Source organism: Stenella coeruleoalba (genome assembly GCF_951394435.1).
Source record: "Stenella coeruleoalba genome assembly, chromosome: 9".
NCBI lineage: Eukaryota > Metazoa > Chordata > Mammalia > Artiodactyla > Delphinidae > Stenella > Stenella coeruleoalba.
Genome location: NC_137155.1, coordinates 68,616,231 through 68,633,074, shown reverse-complemented (window position 1 = coordinate 68,633,074; position 16,844 = coordinate 68,616,231). Strand labels below are relative to the sequence as shown.

Here is a 16,844-nt window from a genome sequence, read left to right as displayed (position 1 = left end):
TGAGTGTAATAAAAGTATTTCATCTTTAATTAGGGATTTCAAAATTATTTTTAATTTTTCATGTAAAGATACTCTCTAGTAAACAAGGAACAAGCATCATTTGGAATGCTGAGTCAGTTATAACCACTCCATCTGAGGATGTTTCTGTGGGATAGACCCCAATCCTCTGTATATATTTTACTTTAGAGCAGTGACTTCCAAATTAAGTTTCATCACCTGGGAGGCTTTTTAAAAGTACTGATTTCAAGACCTTACTGTAGACAGAGGAACTGTAATTTTTACCAAGCAGTAGTCTCTACACTGAAGCCTGGGAATCAGTGGTTCAGAGGATGATCACATGGGGACTGTGGGTCTCCTGATCATATATATACCAGAGTGTGGATACCTTGGACTCATGGAAAAATCCATAAGTTAGGTGACAATGCCTTGTGGCAAAGCTAACTTTATAGTGTAGTCTGTCCTAGAGAGAGCCCCTCAAATGCTAAGCACCGTGTCAGCAGAGGAAACTCAGTAAGATCTAACAGTTTATTTCCAGCTGTCACCACAAGAATCATATCTACATCTTACCACATGGTAAAAAGACAACAGACGCAGAAATACGTAATTCTTTGCTACAAGAACTTTGAACTCTAAAAGGCCAAAGGAAGTAAATTATATCTAGCTCCTTTCAGCAAAGAGGCAAAGTATCATTGGAAATTCTGCTTTGGCTCAAAATCTGCTTCCCACATTTGTTACAAATTAACAACAAATTATCTGCTCTAGTTCTCACTTTGAACAGCAACTCTGTTCAAATGAACTGTAAAAAATACCACTCCGAAAGAGCTGAGTTTTTGAGGAGATCCTATGCTGATTATAAACAATTTTACTGACTCTGGGTAAGATCCTCAAAGTGTCAAATTATTATTCTAGGGTAGTGCTTTTCAAAGCTTAATATGCATATAATCACCTGGAGATTTTGCTGAAATGCACCTGATTCAGTAGGTGTGGCGGCCAGGGAACTGTGCCAATCAAATCTCTTGCTGTTGTGACCATAATGCAAAGAAGGCCTTGGGTGCTGTGCTCTGAAATCCCACTTGCACTGAAGCCAAGCTTTCCATACACTGCTTTCATTAAATGATTGGAGGCAGCAGAAATAGCAAGGCAGACTCATTCCTGTGAGAGATGGAACTTCACTGACATGGGACACTGGCTGGAGGACTCCCCACTGGCTTGCCAGAAACTTGCTTAGAACTGTGCTGTACTCCGAGCTCCTACACAACCCTCCTTACCCTCTTTCCTTCACACAGGTCAGACCTACCTCTCCTTCTTCCCTCTGGCGTCTTCCCTAACAAATCTCTTCAACGTCAAATTCCATCTTAGTGTGTGCTTCTTGGAGTACATGAACTAACAAAGTTGGCCTAAGAGGTAGACAGGATTGAAATTCTACATGTCTCAGTTCCCAGATGTTGTCAGCCCACTCATTCACAAACCACACTTTGAGTAGCAAAGTTCTATCTAGGGAACAAACCAGTCATGAATTCATAATATACCTATATGCTAAAATAGGCAGCTCTAGACTTTGCAATATATCATTACTGCCAAACAAATAGCTGGCTGCTGGTGCTTTGAAGAAAAAATAAGAAGACTGAGGTTTCTGTCTCCCTTAAGTTGAATGAGAGAAGAAAAGCCCAGATCAACAAATAATTGATAAGAACTTTTACAGCATTCCATCGTAAGGAACTGTAGAACACCTCACACATCATTTCCCCTTTAAAGAAGTCCCTGCAAACATTATCATCACACCACCACTGAAACTGTGAAAACGAAGCAGTAATTTGGTGATACACTCAACCCAGATAAAATTGATTTAGTTGCTACTCTCATCACACTCTGATCATCTAATTGATATCTATCATAAAAACTGGAATATCGAGATAGGTGGAGTGTTTTTGTTTGTTTTTACTGTTTTAATTCTGAAAACACTGTAAACATACTCTAGTTTCCAAAGTAAACATTTCCTTTACATTTGTTCTTTATATATATTAGTGTAATTTATTTGATTATAGCTCACTTCCGTATTTTAACAAGTCTGGATAATATTTTCAGGCCTGTTCTCTAAGCTTTTGATCTGACAGATATCATATATTTCCATAGGATTTCAATGCCTAATCAATCTCACTGATTATATGCTGATTTTATTCTAAAAATTAAACTCCAAGAAGGTAACTTTATTTCTAAATTCTTGAGAGTATTTTGCTCTTACACCAAAAAATGGCCTTCTACTTCCTAAACAAGTCAGTTCTTTGATTTCTAAGAGTGGCTCCCCAGCAGATGCATTTGGAAAATTGCAAAGACTAGGTCTAGTCTTTTTAACCATTATCAATCTCTTAAATTCAGAGTAAGAATACAACACCCTTATTTAATTACCCCTGGGCTAATAATTCATCTTGTAAATTAATGAGGCCCCAAATATAAAAGATTAATTTACTATACTCCTACTAAAAGTGGGAAGGCTGGGGGATGGACTTAGAACTCATCTATACAGCTGGAAAGTTTGCCACTTCCTCTGGTATAAAAACAGTTACAAACATAGTCAACCCTTAAACCTAATAAACCCATGCTTGAAAATTAAAGGAGCTAATTTAACAGGCAAAAAGCTATGAAAACTTTATTACAGCATCACCTATAAAGTAAAGTAATGGAAACAACCTAAATGTCACACAAATGAAAACTGTTCTGTAATATCTGGCATATCTGTGCTATATAACATTATGCATTTGCTAACTGGCAATTATAAACATACATGTACATACACTCAAATTCAAGTACAAGGTTTGAAAGAGAATATACAAAACAATGAGATTATGAATGCATTTATTTGCCCCCAATTTTTTTAACACTGAAAAATTCTTAAATAAAAAGCATGCCAACTGATGAGTTCCTAAATGTGACTGTGACAGATAAAAGAAAGCAGTAGAGCAAGCACCGTTTTATTCAGTCACTTTCTAAGTCTTAAGATCTAAGATGAAAAATTTTGATTATATTTACCATTTAAAAATTGAATGCCTATTATGCATCACGTTAATTCTAGATACTAAAAGAAATACAAAGATTATTAATAAAAATACCTATCCTGAAGAAATTGTTAGTCTAGAAGAAAATATGAGACAACTGTACAAACAATTATAATACAGGTTAACATATGTGAAGTTGACCATATAAATCAAGGGCTTAGAATAGGGAGGAAAAAAAACCCTTAAAACTGGAGAAATAAAGGGTAGTCATCACAGAGGATTCCTGAAATGGTAAAGAATTCCAGCAAGTACATATGGGTAGTTAAAAAATCAAAATAGTCCAAATAGTGCTAGAGTCTAAGTAAGAAAAAGCTGTAAAGGTAGATGGATCACATGTTGGTGAGCCTTAACGCCAGGCCAAAGATTTACATTTAATTTGAAAGTTGTGAGTAGATCCTGATGGTCTTTAATCAAGGAAGTAACACAACATATTAAGTCACAAAACAAGTCTCAACAAAAGGAAAACACAAGATACCAAAACCTGTGGGATGCAGGAAAACCAGGAAAGTTTATAGTGGTAAATGAGTATGTTAAAAGGAAAAACGATCTCCCATAAACAAACTTTGTAACTCAAGGAACTAGTCAAAGAAGAGCAAACCAAGCTCCAATTTAGCAGAAGGAAACAAACAAGATTGGGACAGAAATAAATGAAATAGAGAATAGAAAAAATATAGAAAAAAATCAACAAAAATAAGAGTTGGCGTTTTTTTTTGCGGTACGCGGGCCTCTCACTGTTGTGGCCTCTCCCGCTGTGGAGCACAGGTTCCGGACGCGCAGGCTCAGCGGCCATGGCTCAAGGGCCCAGCCGCTCTGCGGCATGTGGGATCTTCCCAAACCGGGGCACGAACCCGTGTCCCCTGCATCGGCAGGCAGACTCTCAACCACTGCGCCACCAGGGAAGCCCAGAGTGGGTGTTTTTTTAAAAGGTAAACTCAAAATCAGGAATGAAAGAGGGAGATATTATAACTGATAACACAGAAATACAAAGGATCATGAGGGGCTGCTATAAATAATTATACTCCAACAAACTGGATAACCTAGAAGAAATGGATACATTCTTAGAAACATACAATATTCCAAACCTGAATCACTGAAGAAATAGAAAATCTGTAACTGTAAGGAGACTGAGTCAGTAATGAAAAAACTCCCAACAAAGAAAAGCCCAGGAACAAATGGCTTCACAGGAGAATTCTATCAAACACTTAAAGAATTAGTGCCAATTCTTCTCAAACTCCTCCAAAATACTGAAGAGGAAGGAACACTTCCAAACTCATTTTATGAGGCCAGCATTACCATGATACCAAAGCGAGACAGACACTACAAGAAAATTACAGACTAATATCTCTAATGTATAAAGATGCAAAAGTCTTCAACAAAATACCAGCAAACCAAATTCAACAGCACATTACAAGGATCATACACCATAATCAAGTGGAATTTATCCTTGGGATGCAAGAATGGTTAAGCATATGAAAATCAATCAATATGATACACCACATTAACAGAATGAAAGACATAAATCACAGGATCACCTCAATAGATGGAAAAAAAGCATTTGACAGAATTCAACATCCTTTCATGATAAAAACACTCAACAAACTAGAAAAAGAAGGAAACTGTCTCAACATAATGAAGGCAATATATATAAAAAGCTCATAATATTTACAACTGTTAAAAACTGAAAACTTTCCCTCTAAGATGAGGAACAAGGTAAGGATGCCCACTCTTGCCATTTATATTCAACATAATACTGGAAGTCCTAACTAGAGAAATTAGGCAAGAAACAAACAAGAAACAAACAAACAAAAAAGGCATCCAAATCAGAAAAGAAGTAAAATTATGTTTGCAGATTACATGATCTTATATTACTATAGAGAGTATACACACACAGAAAAAAATGCTTAGAACTAATAAACAAATTCAGTAAAGTTGCAGGACAAATAACATACAAAAATCAGTTGTGTTTCTATACACCAACAATGAACTTTCTGAAAAGGAAATTAAAACAATTCTATTTACAATAGTATCAAAAAGAATAAAATATGTAGGAATAAACTTAACCAAAGAGGCAAAAAGACTTGTACACCGAAAACTACAAAACACTGATGAATGTAATTGGAAAGACAGCGTATGTTCATGGATAGGAAGATGTAAAATGTTATATTGTCCAAACTACCCAAAGCAATCTACAGATTCAATGCAATTTCTATCAAATTCCTTTGGCTTTTTTTTTTTTTTTGCAGAAATAGAAAAAAAAAAACATTAAAATTCATATGGAAACACAAAGGACCGTGAATAGCCAAAACAACCTTGAGAAAGAAGAACAAAGCTAGAGGTCGTCCACTTCCTGACTTCAAAACATCCTACAAAGCTACAGTAGTCAAAACAGTATGTACTCGCTTAATGAGAGATGTATATAGATCAAGGAACAGAATAGAGAGCCCAGAAATAAACCCAAACACATAGTGTCAAATGACCTTTGACAAAGATGCCAAGACTACAGTGCAATAAAGGATAGTTTTTTCAACAACCATTCATTAAAAAATACTATTATTGGGTAAACTGGATATTCACGTGTAAAAGATGAAACTGGACGCTTACCTTATTCCACACACAAAAAATCAGCTCAAAATAAAATAAACACTTAAATATAAAACCTGAACTTATAAAACTCCTAGAAGAAAATATAGGAAAAAAACTTCCTAATATTGGCCTTGGCAATGATTTTTTTTAAAATTTTTATTTTATTTATTTATTTTAACATCTTTATTGGAGTATAATTGCTTTACAATGGTGTGTTAGTTTCTGCTTTATAACAAAGTGAATCAGCTATACATATACTTATAACCCCATATCTCCTCCCTCTTGTGTCTCCCTCCCATCCTCTCTATCCCACCCCTCTAGGTGGCCACAAAGCACCGAGCTGATCTCCCTGTGCTATGCAACTGCTTCCCACTAGCTAACCATTTTACATTTGGTAGTGTATATATGTCCATGTCACTCTCTCACTTTGTCCCAGCTTACCCTTCCCCCTCCCCGTGTCCTCAAGTCCATTCTCTATGTCTGCATCTTTTTTTTTTTAATATGTCTGCATCTTTATACCTGTCCTGCCCCTAAGTTCTTCAGAACCATTTTGTTTTAGATTCTATATACATGTTAGCATATGGTATTTGTTTTTCTCTTTCTGACTTACTTCACTCTGTATGACAGTCTCTAGGTCCATCCACCTCACTGCAAATAACTCAATTTCATTTTTTTATGCCTGAGTAATATTCCATTGTATATATGTGCCACATCTTCTTTATCCATTCATCTGTCCATGGGCACTTAGGTTGCTTCCATGTCCTGGATATTGTAAATAGGGCTGCAATGAACATTGTGGTACATGACTCTTTTTGAATTATGGTTTTCTCAGGGTATATGCCCAGTAGTGGGATTGCTGGGTCATATGGTAGTTCTATTTTTAGTTTTTTAAGGAACCTCCATACTGTTCTCCATAGTGGCTGTATCAACTTACATTTCTACCAACAGTGTAAGAGGGTTCCCTTTCCTCCACACCCTCTCCAGCATTTATTGTTTGTAGATTTTTTGATGATGGCCATTCTGACTGGTGTGAGGTGATACCTCATTGTAGTTTTGATTTGCACTTCTCTTAATGATTAGTGATGTTGAGCATCCTTTCACGTGTTTGTTGGCAATCTGTATATCTTCTTTGGAGAAGTGTCTATTTAGATCTTCTGCACAGTTTTGGATTGGTTTTTGTTTTGTTTTGTTTTGTTTTGGCGGTACGCAGGCCTCTCACTGTTGTTGCCTCTCCCGTTGCAGAGCACAGGCTCCAGACGCGCAGGCTCAGCGGCCATGGCTCACGGGCCTAGCCGCTCCGCAGCATGTGGGATCTTCCCGTATCGGGGCACGAACCCATGTCCCCTGCATTGGCAGGTGGACTCTCAACCACTGCACCACCAGGGAAGCCCTAGGAAGGTCTTTTGATTTAATTCTTAAAGGGTTCTGGTGACTCCAAAAAGTTTTAAAACCATGCATCCTGTCACTTACACTATATTTTTTATCATTTAGTCTAACATTTTTATTTACAACGTGTATGTGAATAGTGTCCTTATTTTGGGATTTCAAGCAATTACATAACTAAATGAACCACCATTTTGCAACAGTATTTAGATGACCTCACTTTGCAGGCAGAGCAGAAGGAGACACCCTGAAGACAGAACAGGCAATACTTATATAGGGTATAACATAGAAACTACAAACAAATCCCCTGGCAAAAGTAATTTTTTAAATTGGTTATCACAGTGCCTGAAATCTCCACCATTAACATTAACCGCTGGACTACTGTTTTTGAAAGTAAAATATATGGTATCTTTTATATAAATACAGGAATTTACTGAGAACAGATGTAATAGGAGGGATTCTTTACCTGTGGGGATATATATTCCAGAGAGTTTCTAATAGGACCAGATTACTGTATCCTGTCTACAGTGAAGATTTATTTGAGAAAAGGCAAAATGTTTTTCACATAGAATTAGGATTAACAATTAACTCTCTTGTTGCTCAAAGATTTTCCTTTTTACATTCCCATTCTATAAAGAAAAACTGTAAGTGTTGTAAGTGTTAAGTTCTATAGCATATGCTATCACCTGATTATTTCTAGTGAGACAGGTTTGTTCAATTTGTATGCAAGCAAAATCAATAGCAAAGAGAAGTCAGGAAAAGACTGAGAACGTGTGGCAACCATCCTACTGTTATATTAAAGCTATTAACAGGTCCAATCTTTCTAGAAATACTCAGAAATTGCTTTCTCATACATCCTCAAACCACTGTCCATCCTACTAAATTCCCTGAGGGTGGGTTGGGAAGTTGGTTACTTGTAGATCTACTCTTTTAAAAAAATATATTAATTTTTTTTATTTGGCTGTGTCGGGTCTTAGTTGCGGCACGCAGGCTCTCTAGCTGTGGCGTGTGGGCTTAGCTGCTCCGCAGCATGTGGGATCTTAGTTCCCCGACCAGAGATCAAACCCACGTCCCCTGCATTGGAAGGTGGATTCTTAACCACTGGACCACCAGGGAAGTCCCCTGTAGATCTACTCTTTTTGTCTAGAAAACTCTCAATTAGTTTAGGAGTTACTAAAAATAAAATGAAACTCAGGAACAAATGATGTAGTAGACTAGAGGATGCAGAAATGACTTGATTTCCTGCTCAGATTATGACTGAGATGATATTAATTAAGCTCCTTTTCCTTACTGTAATATGAAAGCACTGCAGAATCTAAAATATTGGCTGGGGCCTCCCTTTCCACGCTATAATTCCTACTTTCAAAACTACTTAACAGTGAAATGTGATTAAGTTTCCTTTCTCAGGCAGCTTTTTTGGCTATCGATTACTTGTTTCTGGTTTACACATGATACCTTCTTATCTTAATCCATTCCACAAAGAGGAATTAGTAGTGTCTACTTTAATAATGCAGTAGTAACAATAATGTGAAAGCAATAGCTGTTTGAAACATAAGTTCATGACATTTCAGAGGGAAATAAATCCTAGGAAGAGAAAGTAAATGGATAAAAACAAATTCTTCCTTATTAATATGATAAACGATTATTTGTAAATTTAAATCAGATTAAGATTTCTACTGTTAAAAATGTACTTTAAGAAGACTTAGGGGCTTCCCTGGTGGCGCAGTGGTTGAGAATCTGCCTGCTAATGCAGGGGACATGGGTTCGAGCCCTGGTCTGGGAGGATCCCACATGCCGCGGAGCAACTAGGCCCGTGAGCCACAACTACTGAGCCTGCGCGTCTGGAGCCTATGCTCCGCAACAAGAGAGGCCGCGGTAGTGAGAGGTCCGCGCACCGCGATGAAGAGTGGCCCCCGCTTGCCACAACTAGAGAAAGCCCTTGCACAGAAATGAAGACCCAACACAGCAAAAATAAATAAATAAATAAATAAACTCCTACTATCCCTAACATCTTAAAAAAAAAAAAAAAGACCTAAAGAGACATTTCTCCAAGAAGACATACAGATGGCCAACAGGCACATGAAAAAATGCTCAACATTGCTAATTACTAGAGAAATGCAAATCAAAACTACAATGAGATATAACCTCACTCTGGTCAGAATGGCCATCATTAAAAAGTCTACAAATAATAAATGCTGGAGAGGGTGTGGAGAGAAAGGAACACTCCTACACTGTTGGTGGGAACGTAACCTGGTGCAGTCACTATGGAGAACAGTATGGAGGTTCCTTAAAAAAATAAAAAGAGTTATCATATTAAAAAAAAAAAAGCACTTTAAAACATACATGGTTAAGTATATTCATTTCTTCAGAAATATTTTCTCTAACTCTAAAGTTTATTGGCAATGAGAGATTTAGAATCCAAAAGGAGTTGGAATGAAAGATAAAAAAACATACTGTCTTATTACTTTATTCTCTCTCTCACATCACTGATATTTCACATCTTCTACTGCTCCTACTCTACACTATCAAAGATACTTCACAGTACTTAAATGTAAAACTACTACAAGTTTTTATTTGATAGGAATGCTGGGACTCCAACTGGAATTCAAGGCTGGGTATATATATATTTCATTCTAAGTAACAACAAATTGGAACTAAGTCCTCAACATTATCTCCCATCTACCAGTAGAAGGCAGTAGTAGGCAGGAGGCAGACATCAGGAATCTGGGAATATAAATCTGGAAATAAACAAAAAAGGTAATAAAATTTTCACCTCAGTTAATGGAAAATTTAATTAACCAGGATAACCTATTTGAAACATAGGATCATCTCCTGGTGATCCTGACAGGAGACCAACGTAACAAAAGATACTGACATATAATAAGAGTTTTTGGCAGGAAGGGAGAAACAAAGCAAACTGATGAATACTCTTATTTACTGAAATCTATGGGGGAAAAGATGGAAAGGAAGGAAGGGTAAATTCTGACTCATAAACACCTGATTGGTTATTGGCCTACCTTATGCTTTCTAAGTAAGTAGTGCCCAGTGGAGATTTCACAGTGCATCCACAGAGGCTGGGTTTAACCTAATTTAATTGATTTGATTTGACAGGCAATTACTTTGGAATTAGTATTCTAGTCAATATTTTAATGAAATGGGCTGGCAACTAGAAAATTTTACATTACCTATCTGATATTTCCCTATTAAGTATAATTAGTGTTTTTGATAGAATCATAAATTTTGAGTTGTGGGCCTAGCATATCTCTATTTAAAAAATTAAATAGCTATGTCATCTTTTAATTTTAATGTTTGATATCTTAATTCATCAGTATGAATAATTTGTTAGTAAAATAGTTTTGTTAAGAATAATTATTTTTAGGCACAGAAAAGCACATTAATTAATAGGAACTTTTCAAAAGTACCACATAATCACTGATTTAAATTCTTGTTTTAGAACAGTTTAATTCTTCACACTTATATACATATATATGTATGTATATATCAGATATCAATTAGCTCCTTGAAAAAAATTAGTTTTTGTCTTTTACTGAATGAAAGCGCTGTCTTGTTAACAACTCTACAAACGCATTTCTCTCTTTGGCTTATGTCCCAAACATAATAATTTAGAATAAAATCAAGCAGTAGTTTCAAATCAGTATCTACGCTGAACGGATTTTTCACGTGGAGAAAAGTCACTGAATACGTTCTCTGCTCTTCTGACAAGCAATTTTGCTATCTGAAGCACTAAATATCATGGCAAATTATAAAACTAAGAAAATTTGCTAATTCTTTGGGTGATATGTTAAAGTTAATAATTACTAAGTTATTCTAACTTCTTTAGAAGAAAATCTATTATTAATACAGTGAACCTTGGCTATTACAGTATTTACTAGATTATCCAGCACTGGTTAAGTCAGCTGAGATTCCATCTGACGGATTTTAATTGTTGAAATAGTAAAAGACCTCTTTATAACAGCCTTCTCAGCAATAAAGCAGCTCTGTAATAGCAAGGCTCTAAAGGATTTGAGGATGAAAATAATAACAGATTACTTCTCAGCCCTGATATTGAAATAGAAACTTTCTGAAAGTTAGGCGAAGTCTTGGCTGATATTCATTGTATCACTCTGTTTTATAAAAATATTTCCCTAGAAAGTAATTTTTCCTTCCAGCCCACTTGCAAGCAAAAGAGCTGTGCTAGATACTGGAGAGCAAATAAAGAAGAGTAAGAACGACCCTGCTCTCAAGGAATCCACATCTTTTCCACCAGGGAGGCTGGTCAAGTTCACAGATACATCTCACACGACCTAGAATGTAAGAAGCACCAGAGGAGAGAAAAGAACAAAGCACAATGGTAAGGTAGCCTATATCCAGCAAGCGAAATACTGAAGCACTGGATGCACTTCCTTAGTTCCAGTTACATGCCAGACTGCTTGGGTAGTTGTTTGGTGTTACTTTGAGGTATTTAACAAATCCTTTTTCTTCAAGTTATCTGGAGCTGCTGCTTTTATAAAGACAGTTGTGAGTAGTCTTTTAAAGTTTCTGCACAACATTTGTGATCCAATCATTTTTCAGGACATTTAAAAAAATATAATTCTCAATTTACTTGTCTACTGACAACCTCTCCCGTATCTTTAGTGAGTTTAGTATAAATTCCATCTCCATGATGTAAAATAACCTTCTCTAAATGTGACTACGTCACAAAAATCACTTGCCTTCCAATACAAAGGAAGAGGAAATAAAAAGTTGCTGGACAATAAAACATACAACAGATTTTAATCCTAGAATTTCAGATGTAGTACTAATTTCCCATGGTTTACCTCATAATTACAAAAATTAATCCAAAAAGTGATATAAATCTTGTATCCTTAAAAGAATGAGTGGAAGTTAGTTAACATAAAATAGCACATGTTGCAAATTACTCATGCAACAGCAAACACAGAATTTTGTCAGCAGTTCATCTGACTAGCACTGGCTTCACTGGATGTCCAAATGCAACTTTACTAAAAATGATACTTGATGAATATCTTTTGTTATTTTTATTTTCAAGCAGTGATTCTCAAACCTGATAGTACATATAAATCAACTAGGGAGCTTTGGAAACATGATGTTTTCCACACAGTGATTCTAATGTAATCATTCTGTGGTGACTGGTACATGTTTTATGTGAATCCACAAACTACTGTTCTAAGGAAAACCTGTTATGATCAATTCTATGACTTCATAATTTAATGTAAGAGTAAAAAAGATAGACATTTTATGGGGGAAGGTTAAAAAATGGTTTCTGGTTTTGGGAAAAACAACATCTTTGCACTTTATTTATGAAAGGTAATCAAATTAAAGTCATTGATGCAATATGTTTCTTTACTGTGAATCTGCTCATACACATTTGATAAACTGAAGAATAACGCCAGCATAACACAGAAGTTGTATTAGTTCATGTGCATTTTTTTCCAGCAAAATAGTGATTTGAAGCAATCACGGCATGCTTTCTCATTATTTAAAGAAAGCCTAAGCAATATACAACAATCTTTAACAAAACTCCTGAAAATCTAGTTAAGTTCTTCCTTACAGCAAGTAGGGACTTCAAGAACTGCTATTCTTTCCATTATGTTAAGCTATTCAAGGAAGCTGATGATACAGATGAACAAGGTGCAATGGCATTTCTTCCCGTGTTTAAATAACACCTGACTGACAGAGTGTCTTTTCAACAAATGGTTGGAACAAATGGACATTCACAGGCCCCTCCCCACAAAAAAAAAAAAATCAATCTAGGCACAGACCTTACACTCTTCACAAACATTAACTCAAAATGGATCACAGACCTAATCGTAAAACACAAAACTGTAAAACTCTTAGACAATAATGCCAACTAAAACATGCCACTGGCCACCCAGCTCCACAAGGATTGAGTCATTAGCCACCGCAGTTGCTGATCTTCAACACGTCCTGAAAGGAGTTCAGGGTGGAGATCAGGAATGAGGCTCTCTGAGCTCTGGGAAAACTGGCAGAACAGGCCTTCAGATAGTGAGATATTTTCAGAAGAAACTTTTTTATGAACCTGGATTCTTGCATCTTCCCATACTTAGAAAAACACTAAAACAATGAACTAAGATATCTGCTCCTCGTGACTACCAGCAACCTTCTACCAAGAGGTGTGCTTGGTTGCACAGACCACCTTTGCCAAAATCACAAATATACTGACCTCCCTGCTTACCTCTTTGGAACAGTTTCTCAGAGCTATCTGAGAGGCAGTCTCCAGGGCTACAGTCCTTAGTAAGAAAATGAATAAACCAGACTCACAGCTTTTATGTTGTGCATTTTTAAGTCAATAATAACATAGGAGAAAACCTTGATGACCTTGAGCATAATGATGCCTTTTTAGATGCAACACCAAAGACAGGATCCCTGAAAGAAATAACTGATAAGGTGAACTTCATTAAAATTAAAAACTTCCACTCTGAAAAAGACAGTATCAAGAAAATGAGAAGCCAAGCCACAGACTGGGAGAAAAGATTTGCAAAAGACACACCTGATAGGGCTTCCCTGGTGGCGCAGTGGTTGAGAGTCCGCCTGCCGATGATGCAGGGGACACGGGTTCGTGCCCCAGTCCGGGAGGATCCCACATGCCGCGGAGCGGCTGGGCCCGTGAGCCATGGCTGCTGAGCCTGCGCGTCCGGAGCCTGTGCTCCGCAACGGGAGAGGCCACAACGGTGAGGGGCCCGCGTAACGCAGAAAAAAAAAAAAAAAGACACACCTGATAAAGGATTGTTATCCACAATACACCAAAAAACTCTTAAAACTCAACAATAAGATAACAAACAACCGGATTAAAAAATGGGCTGAAGATCTTCATTATTTTTTAATTGAAGTATAGTTGATTTACAATATTATATGGGGCTGAAGATATTAACATCATCAAAGAAGATATACAGAAGGCAAATAAGCATATGAAAAGATGCTCCACAACACATGGTATCAGGGAAATGCAAATTAAAACAAGATCCTACTATACAGCTATCAGAATGGCCAAAATCCAGAACATTGAACACACCAAATGCTGGTGAGGATGTGGAGCAACAGGAACTCTCATTCATTGCTGGTGGGAACACAAAATGGTATAGTCACTTTGGAAGATTGTGTGGTAGCTTCTTACAAAACTAAACATACTCTTACCATACAATCCAGCAATCGTACTCCTTGGTATTTACCCAAAGGAGCTGAAAACTGATGTCCACACAAAAACCTGCACACAGATGTTTACAGCAGCTTTAATCATAATTGTCAAAACTTGGAAGCAACCAAGATGTCCTGCAGTAGGCAAATGGATAAATTAATTTTGGTACATCCAGACAATGGAATATTATTCGGCACTAAAAAGAAATGAGCTATCAAGACATAAAAACACATGGAACAATCTTAAATGCATATTACTAAGTACAAGAAGCCAATCTAAAAAGGCTGCATACTGTATGATTCTAACTATATACCGTTCTGGAAAAGGCAAACCTATGGAGACCATAAAAAGATCAGTGGTAGCTGGGATGGGGGTGATGATTATGCAGATGATTATGCAGATTATGCAGATGACTATGCAGATGATTATGCAGAGCACAGAGGATTTTTAGAGCAGCGAAAATACTCTGTAGGATATTATAAAAATGGATATATGCCATTATACATTTGTCCAAACCCTTAGAATGTACAACACCAAGGGGGAACCCTAAAGTAAACAATGGACTTTGGGTGATTATGATAGGTCAATGTACGCTCATCCTTGGTAAAAAATGTACCATTCTGGCGAATAACGTTGATAATCGGAAAGGCTATTCATGTATGGGGGTAAGGAGTATATGGGAAATCTCTGTACCTCTGCGATTTTGTGGTAAATCTAAAACTGCTCTAAAAAAATAAAGTCTTAAAAACAAAACAAAACACCTGATTGACAGAAGTCTACACAGTGAGTTGGGTATTTAATTTTGATAAAACTGGTCTTCATTAGGAGTAAATGTCTCCAAGGAACTATAGTTTGAAGGAGGCAGCATGAATTCCAGAGTTCAATGATGCAAAGAATTAACTGGACTGTAAATCCAGTGGAGACTTAACCATGCTGCTCTTTTTATTAGGATTGCTATGGTTTACAAAGTTCTATTGGTTTTGAGTGATCTATCCCTAACCCAATCCCCCACCCCCTGCCACGCTTAAGACCTGTTATTTGTATCGCGTACTTCTGTAGAATGCAGTTTTTCAGGAATGCATAAGGTTACTAGAGTAGAAGCACCTCTGTTATTTGTATATAACAAAGTATTTTTAGGGCTGAATACACCGGGACAGACGAGGGCATCTACTGACAACATAGCTCAGCTGTTAGACTTAAAAACCCTTAATAAAAGAACGTGGGACTAGGGAATCACAGTACTCCACATATTGAAAAAGTGCTTCTGGTATAGCATATCACAGCTTACAGCGAGTGAGGACCTAGAATCAAAACTCCACTTCAGGGATGAGAAAACTATAACCTAGAAGTTATTTTCTACTTCGCATCTTGCCTCCCTAGTAAAGTGTTACAACAAGCCTTCTTGTATAGGCCAATGTTCATTATGCCAAATAACTGGCCATCTTAACAGTTTCTGCATCACGTTACAGCCAAGTCAACAAGGAGGCTTTGTCCTTCCCCAATGCAGTTCCAGTTTTATTCTGCAAAACAATGAGAAAATAGCACTTGTTTTATCAAAACATGCTTTATAACCAATTTTACTGGAATGGATTTATCCCCCAAAATCCAGATATAAAATTGCCATTCTGAGAGAGAAAAATACTAAATAGAGGAAGATAATAAGTATCACTCAGGAGTGCCAGTCTGTAAGATTCAGTGTATTGACTCATGGAATAAAAAACCACTGATATCAAAGAGGTGCAGAGTCTTAACAGTGAAGAAACCTCTCAAGAAATCTAGATTAAAACAAAATGCTTAAATGACTGTGTATTTGAAGTTATTAAGTGGCAATCAATGAAACCTCACCAGATGTTTACATAAACCACCTAAAATAGATACACAAAATTATCTTCAAAAAATTGACAGCAATTTAAAATAAGCAAGCCAAGGAAAGAGTGTATGTACTGACAAAACAGCAGCAACCCATCCATAGTTTCAGTATGTTTTACTTTGATCTGAAGATAAATAATTCCACAAAATCCACTTTGGATTTTAATTTTGGACATGCCAAAAAAAAAAAAGTTCAGAAGCAATGATCTATAAATTATTTTTGTACTTCTTGTGTTATAAATTCATTCCAAATTTCGAGTGTTCACCAAATGATTCTATGTGGGATAAAGTTCTGTACAAAAAGAACAGAAAAGACAGAAAAGCAACACATTGTAAATCCTTAAGGAACATATAGATAAATTCACCTTCAAGTCAAATTGTCATAAGGTACTTTTGACTTTCCAGAAATGACACTCAAAACCATTCAGAATCATTTGGATGGGTCTTACACTGGGCTAGTTAACAAAACTATAGCTTTCCCCATGAAAGGAGAGGGTGAGTTCCAGTTGCTTGAGAATTTCAATCATCTGAGGGAGCATCCAGGGAAATGTTGGGGAAGGTCTCTGATAGGGCAAGCTGCCACCACTGTTATTTTGAAAGTGCAGTGGGCTCAGATCCCCTTTGTGGAATCAGGAGATGTCAACAGTAGAGAACACCCTGCCTTCCTCTATGCTTCCTAGGTCTGATGACTCAAACCTCCTAGTCCTCTTCCAGTCAGCAGATATTCCCTAGCAATTAGAAATGCACTAACAAAAAAGAACGGAAAAACAGGAAAGGGAAAA

At 36.7% G+C, this 16,844-nt stretch overlaps 1 protein-coding gene across 7 annotated transcripts in view; it reads right to left on the bottom strand.

Moving 5' to 3' along the window:
• The window catches only part of ZNF277 (zinc finger protein 277), a 123,123-nt gene that overhangs the window by 68,496 nt on the left and 37,783 nt on the right, over positions 1–16,844 (bottom strand). The window lies entirely within an intron of this gene.